The sequence below is a fragment of the Macrobrachium rosenbergii genome, chromosome 11 (genome assembly GCF_040412425.1).
Source record: "Macrobrachium rosenbergii isolate ZJJX-2024 chromosome 11, ASM4041242v1, whole genome shotgun sequence".
NCBI lineage: Eukaryota > Metazoa > Arthropoda > Malacostraca > Decapoda > Palaemonidae > Macrobrachium > Macrobrachium rosenbergii.
In genome coordinates this window covers 18474774-18484634 of record NC_089751.1, presented here as the reverse complement: position 1 = coordinate 18484634, position 9861 = coordinate 18474774, and the positions used below count along the sequence as shown (strand labels likewise).

General features: G+C 36.7%; 1 long non-coding RNA gene across 2 annotated transcripts in view; it reads left to right on the top strand.

The window, feature by feature from the left end:
- Positions 1 to 2361: 2361 nt before the first annotated feature.
- Positions 2362 to 9861, top strand: part of LOC136843214 (uncharacterized) — a 155837-nt gene continuing 148337 nt past the window's right edge. Inside the window, exons 1-3 of one of the 2 annotated variants that reach the window (XR_010854481.1) lie at positions 2362 to 2492; positions 6404 to 6747; positions 9321 to 9763. This is a non-coding gene — a long non-coding RNA (uncharacterized lncRNA). The remainder of the gene's footprint in view (positions 2493 to 6403; positions 6748 to 9320; positions 9764 to 9861) is intronic. The other variant, XR_010854482.1, reaches the window with a different exon arrangement.

Below are 9861 nucleotides of genomic sequence, written 5' to 3'. Positions count from 1 at the left end.
AGAAAAAGTCAGCGTGCTGTCTCAAATAGACCATGGTGTAGTTCTTATTACATTTGTAACCACAGCACAAAAAAAAAATGACTTAGCAAATGCTATTAATTATAAATGATTCAGTTTACATTAAATAAAACATATGGGATCCCCAAACTTTCCATGTAAGTAGAATCTACTGTGATAAACAAGAACTATACGAATGAAGCTATTCTAGATAATATCATGTATTTGTAAGGTGCGACGTCTCTACAGGGACACAAATTTTCCATATTAAGTGATTAACAGAGATAAAGTATGAAATACCACAGAAGGGAAAAGGTTGGCCATGGCTGACTTACGTAAACCAAAGTGAAGTAGTGAAAAATACTTAATTACACCAAGCGATAAAATAGGAATTAAAAATTCAAACTGATTAATTCCATTATGTAAAGTAAAGCAGAAGTAAGTAGATATCATCAACGCAGAATCAAATTAGGATTAAAATTTCATCAATATAAACTCAAGAGGAAACAGAGAGAGAGAGAGAGAGAGAGAGAGAGCATGATAAGCGATACAGAATTCCTGATCCATACGTCATAATCACATACAACGTCTCGATGGTAATAGCAATAAATGAGCTAAATTTGTCTCTGTTACTGAGTGTTTAGTAAAAATCGTAGAAATGGCTTTGAAAGGAAAAGTTATTCATAAACTAAACTCCACTCAGATTTGGTAATAAAAACGTCTCATTATTTACAATTACATATTATAAACTGTATTTCGTTCTGCATAGATTTTATGAAGCTAATTTCAAAAGGATATTACGTGTACAAAAAGTTTATATCTGCTATTCTGAACAGACGTTATTCATTACCAAATATTATCATTCCTTAGAAAGAGTTGTATAAGTGGGAACGTAAGGGTATGTTTTTCACCATCATTTGTTTCAGCAAATAGTTTTGAAACTGATATTCGGTGTAAAGATTCTTTCATGTACTATTAAGCAGAAATTAGTCTTAACTCAAAGTCTAATAGTACAGTGTCGAGTGTCAATTTATTGGAATTAGAGGGTGATAGCTGCTGAGAGCACGTCAATCTGAATATAACAGGTTTAATTTAATAGCGTCAGAGAGCGATTTAATTCCAATGATTTCAATGGATATCGGCAATATCTCAACTTTCATGAGAGTCGGGTATTAAATCTCATCCTATCAAAACCTCTGAGAAACTGCTGGTGACAGATGAGAATAAATGCTTTTAGGCTGTTTACGACCTTGCCTAGTTGCTGGGGTTCTCTCCCCCCAACCTTTCTCTCTCTCTCTCTCTCTGTTTTCATATCTCACATGGATTAATGATCACGTGTGTGATAATTTTGCGAGTCCAGATATTCAACGTACTTATAAGTTCAAAACTCTCTAATATACATACATATATATATATATATATATATATATATATATATATATATAATATATACATATATATATACATATATACTCATATATATATATATATATTATATATAAAGTAGGACTATGCAAAGTATTCAATTTTCTTACTGCGTGACAGTTTACCTATTGCACTGCAGAATTTTCAATCTTTTCTCAAGTTAATCGTTGATAAAAATTTTATGTTATAATACATAGAAGCCAATTCGATTAAGGAACCGAGATATAAAACGCGCAATCAAACAGTTACCGTCACAGTACCAACAGATGTCTTAAAGTTCACCTTTAAACAAAAACACGGCCGCCGTTTTCTTTGGCGTAAATAGTCCTTGTATGAGAGACTCCATGGATCTTGATAGTGGAGTTTACATTACAGCACCTGGCCAGTCTGGCCTTCCGGAGCATTGCCGTCTCGAGGATCTACGCGGCAATGCCTGGGCATACCGGATGCGAGATGAGTGTAACGTCACCAGCTGAGGAGGTTGATCCAAAACAAACCGTGAGTCAATTGTTGCCAATTTAGCGCTTTTCGTCTGGCGCTGGCGCCTTTTTTAGCGCTTTTTAAGGAAAGAGGATTTCTACATTAAATAGTATTCCTGCCATTAAATATGGATTGAAGAGGCGCGGGCAATGTCGCTATCAATGTGAGCTTACAAGTGATGTTGTCAAGAAAATTGGAAGTCTCGAAGCTTATGAAAATGAGGATGCAGATGAGGACTTTATTGGAATGTCAGAAGGCTTCTAAATTTAGCAAAACCACATACATAATCTTTAATGATGATCAGTACACGTAATTACAGCATAAGCTTTATCAATTAGTTTATTTTTTATTTGGCGCTTTTTTTAGTGCATTAATTAGAAAGTCTAGCGCCTTTTTAGTGCCTTTGCGATCCACTCTTAGCGCTTTGCTGTCAAATCGAGTTGGCAACACTTTTATTGTTACTGTCCCAGAGTCCGTGACTCTATCAGTCTGCAGTCTTTTGCCGTCCTAGGTAGCCAAATATTCTCCGTTCTTGGCGATGTTCCACATATAATTTGTAGTTTGTCTATCAGTATTGGATTTCCTACAGGGTAAGAGTTTTACATAGTTTATTTATTGTAATTACAGTGGAAATAAGGATTTTTCTAAGCTAGTCCATTTGCTGCATTAATAGTCTGTTTGTATACGGTAGCCGGTAATTCCAGCTTGGTATGTTTGAATATCTTGGGGGAAATGCTGAAAACTAAACGTTTTGCGTTACTTCGCTTATAATATAGTGGTTGTAATAACATTGCCTGCCGTAATTTTATAGTTAGGTGGTTTTCAGCAGCGATACATGGTGAAGATTTTGAATTTATTGCCACTGCATTATAACTCCCACGGCCCATATTGTGACAGTGATTTTGATATATAGCCTACACGTTGGTTGCTGCATCACGGATAAATCTTAGTATACATAGCAAATATTTCGGGCCTTTTTTTATATAGACCTGTGCGTAATCGCTGAATAGAAAAAGTCCAAAAGGAGTATTTATTTTTTTCACAAAACGTTAGTTTTTTAGCCTGTAAATTATAGGCCTATTGGGTAATGGTTTACAAGTGACCAATATAAGATAGAGCTATGTAACCTACCCAGTTGTGTAGAGCACCTCAAAACTAACATTTTGAACCCCAGTACCACTAGTCGCAAACCCAAATTTACTTTTGCAATGAATTTACTTTAAAAACCCGAATTTTCACTCCCGTAAAAACTGAAATCGCTGCTGTGCGTGCATTTGTACGTGGCCGTTGCGGCCTGTCTGGCTGAAGTTCCGCCCACGCATTCAAATTAACCAATGAATGCGATTGCTTGCAGCAGGCGCGTTTTTTAAAGTCCCTCCCAGACTATCGAATTCCCCAATGAATTTGAATGATTCCCGATGACGAAGATACTATTTGAAATATATCATATGAACTTCTTAGCCTTATCTAAATCACGTCTTTAGGCCTGCATCGCGCTTTCATTTCAATTTTTAGATCTTAAGTATGGCTATTGTAGAGGCAACTTGTAATCGTTGTCCTTACGATTAGGTTCATTCGCAATTTCCATTCAAAAAATGAATATTTTATTGAACATATGCAGGCTCGCGGAGTTTTGTCCAAGGGAGTAATTTGCCCTAATTGCAACGATATGAAATTGTAACCTACATTTTTAAAAGAGCTCTTCATCAAATTACGACTTGTAAGGTAAGACAATCTCCACCGCCCCCCCCCCCCCATGGCAGAATTGTAATCTTTAAACACCACTATGTAACGAAGCCATGAGCAAAATGCGAACCAAAACAGTCAAGTACTGTAGTTGTGTTGTTACGCATAATGTAAACATTGTTCGAGTGTCGTAATGTCGTTACACACAGCCATGGTTAATGATTTCGTAAGAGTTTTTACAATCTCAAGGGGTAACGGAATAGTTATTCTGGTTATTTTCATGCCTTTTCAACGAATTTGATAGATTTTTTTGTCGGAAATCCATATTTTTGGAGGTAAATTTACAGTTTCGGTCAAATTCACATTTCCGATATAAAATTACATTTTCCCTAGCTTAAATAGTGTACTTTCAACGAATCTGACCTTTATTTCTACCGCAAATGATTAGATTTAGATATACATGGCAGCCATGGGTACTGCTCTCAGTTTCGGGTGGTGCAACGCTGCTACGCGGCTTATGCACATTTTAAATGATTGTTGCAAGCTCGTATGTTCTGGCAAGCGGTAATATTGCGCTGCGCGCGCTTGCCACAGGGGTTACAGGGAACGAAATTTTACCCCTAACGTCTAGTTACAGTTTCGGTGAAATTCACGGCCGAAACTGCAATGTTACCCTTTTCGTTAACCACTTCACTTACCTTAAATAGATGGTAGTACTAAATGTTCATGAAGAAAGGTATTCACAACCTGTGGAGTTCCATTGTAATGTCCATGGAAACGACCAATAGCCTCAAAGTAAGACAGAGAACACCCACTGCAGACATGCACGACGGAATCCATGGCAGTCAACTGAAGCGCACTTTTGTAGAAAGCCGGCTTATTCCAAAATCGCAGTTAATTGAATATTCTTGAAACAAAGCAACCAATCAGGTTTCAGCATTTGTACCGTACTTATAATTCATAACGAAAAACAAAAGACGATTAGGCATTTTTACCCACAATACATTGACAAAAAACAAAAACGCATCAGCAGAAAAACTGACATGGCAGCATAAACGCATCCTTGCGATAACAACAAGGCACAGTATTCATCGGCAAATATCTCCGTAACTCTTAATTTGCGGAAGATGCGAGTAAGTATTTCGTATGAATCATGACAAAAATATATGATAGCAAGTAAAAAAATATTAGATAACCGAATTTGACCGATACTGTAATAATACCTTTTTGGAGTTGTGGTTCGATTGGTTTAAAACGCATCGAATACTCCAGAAAAAATTATTGTTATCCAGTGTGGGATATTGGCAACTTGAAAACATTTACCTTGATTGTATAACTTCGCAGTATCCATACCAATGGACTGCAGAGGCACTATTTCAGTGGTTATATTTTAGTTTAGGATACATAAAAAAAAAATTTGTTAATTCAAGAGGAAATGGATTTTTGACATTGACTATTGAAAACATGGGATCATGTCAAGATTAGCGAATCCACTCGCAGGAGGGTCCGCTGTCCTAGACATGATCACTTCGGTACCAGACATTTGATCCCCCAGGGGCTAGTACTAAACACAGCGTAGATGAATCACTGTGTCCCCGTGTTTAGTACTAGCCCTCGTGTGGATTGTGGAATTGGAGTTCGGAATTGGGGATCATTGGGTTCGCTATTCTTGACATGGAGATGCTGGGTTCGCCAATCTTGACATGATCCAAAACATGTATTTCCGAGAGTTAAAACTATTCTAAGACAATTTTTTTCTGACATTTTCCAGGGATGTAAATTTTTTAACTTAGTAAACTGACCTAACTTAACGTAAGAATGAAAAACGGTGATTGCCGCAGGAAACGCCATAGAAGAAAGTATCTTAGAAGCGTAAAAAATGTCCGATAAAAACATGTTTTCAGTATTGAAAACCAAAATTCCATTTCATCTAGAATTACTTTTAGTAAGGTAGATTATAGACGTCCGAACTCTTCGACGTTCTACATGCCTCATTTCCACCTCTGTCTCCTTTGGTAGTAAAGTGTTTGTAAATTGCTTTCAGTGGAGCGTTTCTGGTAAATTTGTCGATCTTGACACCCATCCTGCCTGAAGTTGAAAATTAGTTATATCCGACGTTTTTGGGGTGTCTTGAACGAATCCGACCTTCATTTCTACGGCAAATTATTTTTTTCACTCTTGTAAACCTAACTTAACCTAACCTAAGAGTGAAAATAAGTGATTTGTAGCCAAAATGTCTTATAAAGAAAGTGTCCTAAAATGCTCAGAAATAGCTATTCAGCATCTTAAAGTTCAAATATTCTTCAGAATGTCATATAATGGAAACATTCTTAATGCAGTGTTACTGTGTTTATAAGTTCAGAAAAAAAAAGCCTACCAAGAATTGACAATATTTTGATGCAGAACTGTAATGTAATAATCAACAAGATTATTACTTGAACTAAGTGGCACAATTGTTTTTCGCTTGTTCTGTTTGTAATCAAGAGAGCTCATTTTTTTATTTCCACGAAATTTGGTTAGCAGATAGGATGTGCAACAGTGTTTTATCATAATTCCATATAATTTGTTTGACCGGTTACCATAATATTATTTTGAGGTTTGGCTGGAGAATATTTTCTCGAAAAGCCTTGTGATACCTGTGATTCTTACAAATTATGTGGAAGCTTAACTTAATTTTAAGATGATAATGAATTCATTATATTTGTTCCTAATAATCTTTAGTCATGATTTCATATTTGCTGTTGAATATTTTTTATAACAACGTTACTTTGCATCGTTGTTTCCCGTCATTATTATAATATACATATTTCTGCAGATGCCAAGATCATGATGTGTGCCTGGATGCAAGATTAATTATTATTCATGTGGAGCAGAGGTGTCAGTGTTCCGCTTCCCAAAGGATGAACAACGACGGCAGCAATGGATAAAAGCCACCCATAGGGAAGGCTTCACGCCAACCCCAAATACAGTAGTCTGTGCCAAGCATTTTGAAAAACGTTTCATAATCACTGAAGATAGTATTACACGCGCCGATGGAACTTTAATTATAGCCAAGAGGGGACACAACTCTGACGAAGGATGCATACCCGACCATCTTCTCTAATCAATCGACCTAATTCCATGTCAAGCTACCTAAGGACTTGGTGTTTGTTTCAATAGGTATGTTTTCTTAGTCAGTTGCAAGGACGAGCCAAAGCTAATTGTATCTTTTCTTTTAAAATGATGAAAGACTTAGAAGTTATAGTATTGTATGAAAACACTGCTTTGGGTTAAAAAAAATTCAAATGGCTTTTAGGATCGGAAAACATATGTGATCGTTGGTCAAAATTTGAAAATTTAATGTCACTTGAATTCCTCCCCTGAATCAGCTGTCAGTGATGTTGATAGACTCGCCCAGTGTATTAAAGTTATCAAGGACTAGAAGTTATTGGAAAGTGAATCAGAAAATGCAAGTGTTCAGAGACGGGAGTGTTATGGTTCTGTGCCGAGCAGCTAAAAATGTTTTATAAGAAGAGAAAAACATACAGCTGTGATTTTTTGGTTTGGGCATATACTGTGTATTTGTCAAGCCCATCACCGTGCATACACCTACGTGACAGTAAAGTACTTATTCTCCCTAATCCAGATTGCCTAAGGAAGCTTAATGTATCTGGTGCATAGTCAGTGTGTACTGAAAATTCCCATGAGCTCTTTTGGAGGGAAAATTTTGCAACACTAAACTGAAGAAAAATTAGTAAATGTGCTGCTTGATGAGATACATGTAAAGAAATGCCTCTCATATAAAGGTGGTAAACTTTATGGTGCTTTGGTAAATTCGTGTGAAGCTGCGAAATACATTTGCCCCCAAGTGCTGGTACTAAACACGGCGAAACAGCGTATATTTTTTTATGGTTTCATCACTCCTATCAAAAAACAAACATGTTGCTGCTTTGTACCCAGTCAGCAGTCTGACAGCAGGCACACTTCTTGAGTTGACACACAAAGTTTTGGCATTCCTCCATGACATAGGGTACACTGTAATACCATTAATCTCTGACAAAAACGGAGTTAACAGAAATATGTGAGAAAATGTGTGGTGGCAAACTTGCCTCCTCCATTCCAAATCCCTATGATTCAAGTGTGCCACTTTTTTTCCTTTTTGATTCAGTTCATTTACTGAAATGCATAAAAAATAATTGGTTGAATCAGAAAAATCCCCTTCAAACTTTTGTAATACCCTCACCTTCCAACTTCCAAATTCACGAGAAAGCAAGTCTTTTGCTACTGAAAGAACTGTACACAAAAAGTGATCAATATGTTAAACTAGCTTCAGGTTTGTCAGGGAAAGTTATTTTTCCTACTAATTTGGAAAGACAGAATGTACAGTGTTTTGTAAGACCGTTTGATGAAAGGAATGTAGCTGCACTGAAAACGCTGAATATTTCTGATTTGACAGATACTGCTACTTTCTTGGAACAAATAATATCCTGGTGGCATATTGTAAATGTAATAACTCCAAACAAAGGTGTCCAGTACGTCAAAAAGAACGTAACCCTATTAGGCAAGATTCATCTACAGATCCAAACTTGGTATTTCTCAGTAAATTTGATCATTGGCTTAGGGCCTGGGAAGGGTTGGATATGGTTTTGGATGGTAGGATTGATTGGTAAATTGTCAAGAGAATCATATTTTGCTTTGAGGCACACTACATCAACATATAAAGTTATGTGATTATCTGCTGAAACACCATAACTTTCATTGTATATTACTTGGTAAATTCCAAACAGACAAGCTGGAGCGTAGATTTGGAGTATAGGAAAATGAGTGATACAAGTTATAATGTAGCTGTTGTTCAAGTAATGGAATCTGAAAAGAAGCCAAAGATTATGAATGTTCTTTCATGGCTTCGTCGAAGTCTGGTCCATTAACCATCTCTGAATTACACCCCTCTCCATGTGAACCTAACTGTAAGTGTGATTCTGGGGACTGTTTGGAGGAATTCAAGGGAGTTGAGGAATATGTGGAAGAGGAAGTCTTGTCAAAGGAAGATGGAAGTGTTATGATATACATAACAGGTTGTGTTGCTCACAGTATTAAAAAGAAGCAGAAATATCAACTATGTTTAAGTAGGGTCTTTCTTGACAAGACAACTGAAGCTGATATTCCTGATTGTCAGTATCTCAAAATCCTTGACAGAGGTGGCTTGAAACGGCCAACAGATTTTACTTTGTCTGTATTTCCACTTGCCAAGTATTTCAAGCTCTTATTGGTTACTTCAAGAACGATTTTCTGCAATGCAATAATCAAAGAGGTTCTTGTTAAGCTAGCCTTAAATTTTCAGGTAAAGATTTTTGATGTGAATGAATGTTGCCCACATAGTAGACCAGTAAATACACTATACTTTGGATGTGTGCCTGGCCTCGGGCCAATATTTTATTGAATAATTTCACAAAGACATACAATAACGAAATAAGTCGGGAAAAAAGTAAAAAGAGTAAGCTTTCAACATTTGAGCACTGAAGTAATGTCGAAAGGAATTTGTCTGCTTCAAGATGGCATCATTGGAAACTATGAATTGCTTGTAATTTCACATAAAATTATAATAATGTTACTTAGTGAAAATATCCTTTCGCCTGGATCCCTTTAGAAGATAACGGTCTGAGAATATTGACTGAATATTTTAGTAAAGTCTTAAGCTTTTATATGTTTTTATAATTTTTTTTACCTATTGTATATTTTTTTTATTATTACAGAGTGATAACAAGGTGGTGTAAATATATGTCCTGTCCAAGTTCATTTACTGAATAAATTGCTGAAGTAACACAAATGGCAAAACAGGGAAGAACAGCAATAACTTACAACGGAGGTTTGTAGCAAGACTTCTGGCATTTAAAAAAGAACATAACCGGTGTTGGAAGAATAAAGTCGACGGAGCAAGAGGAACCGACGCAAGAAAAGAGGGTAAATATGTTGGTGAGAGATATCTGCAACGCTGCCGCCTGTGACGTCATCAATCCTAGTCCCAGGCTCTTGAGTATCTAGACGGCAATGCCCGGACCCGGTTAGTAAAACTCGTTTTCGCATCGGTACGACGAACTGCAGAAGTGAATCTGCTTGCTGGTTGAACTCCCGGCTGGAGTTTGGCGGTCTGCTTACAGCCTTGGCGACTCCGAATCTCTACAAAGCTTGAGTTACAGTAAGTTCAATAGTTTTTTCACACTCTTAACAATTTCGTAACTTTGTCAAGTTTTTTTCCCCGTAATGGGTCTGGTTACTTAACGTAATGTCTTTGGG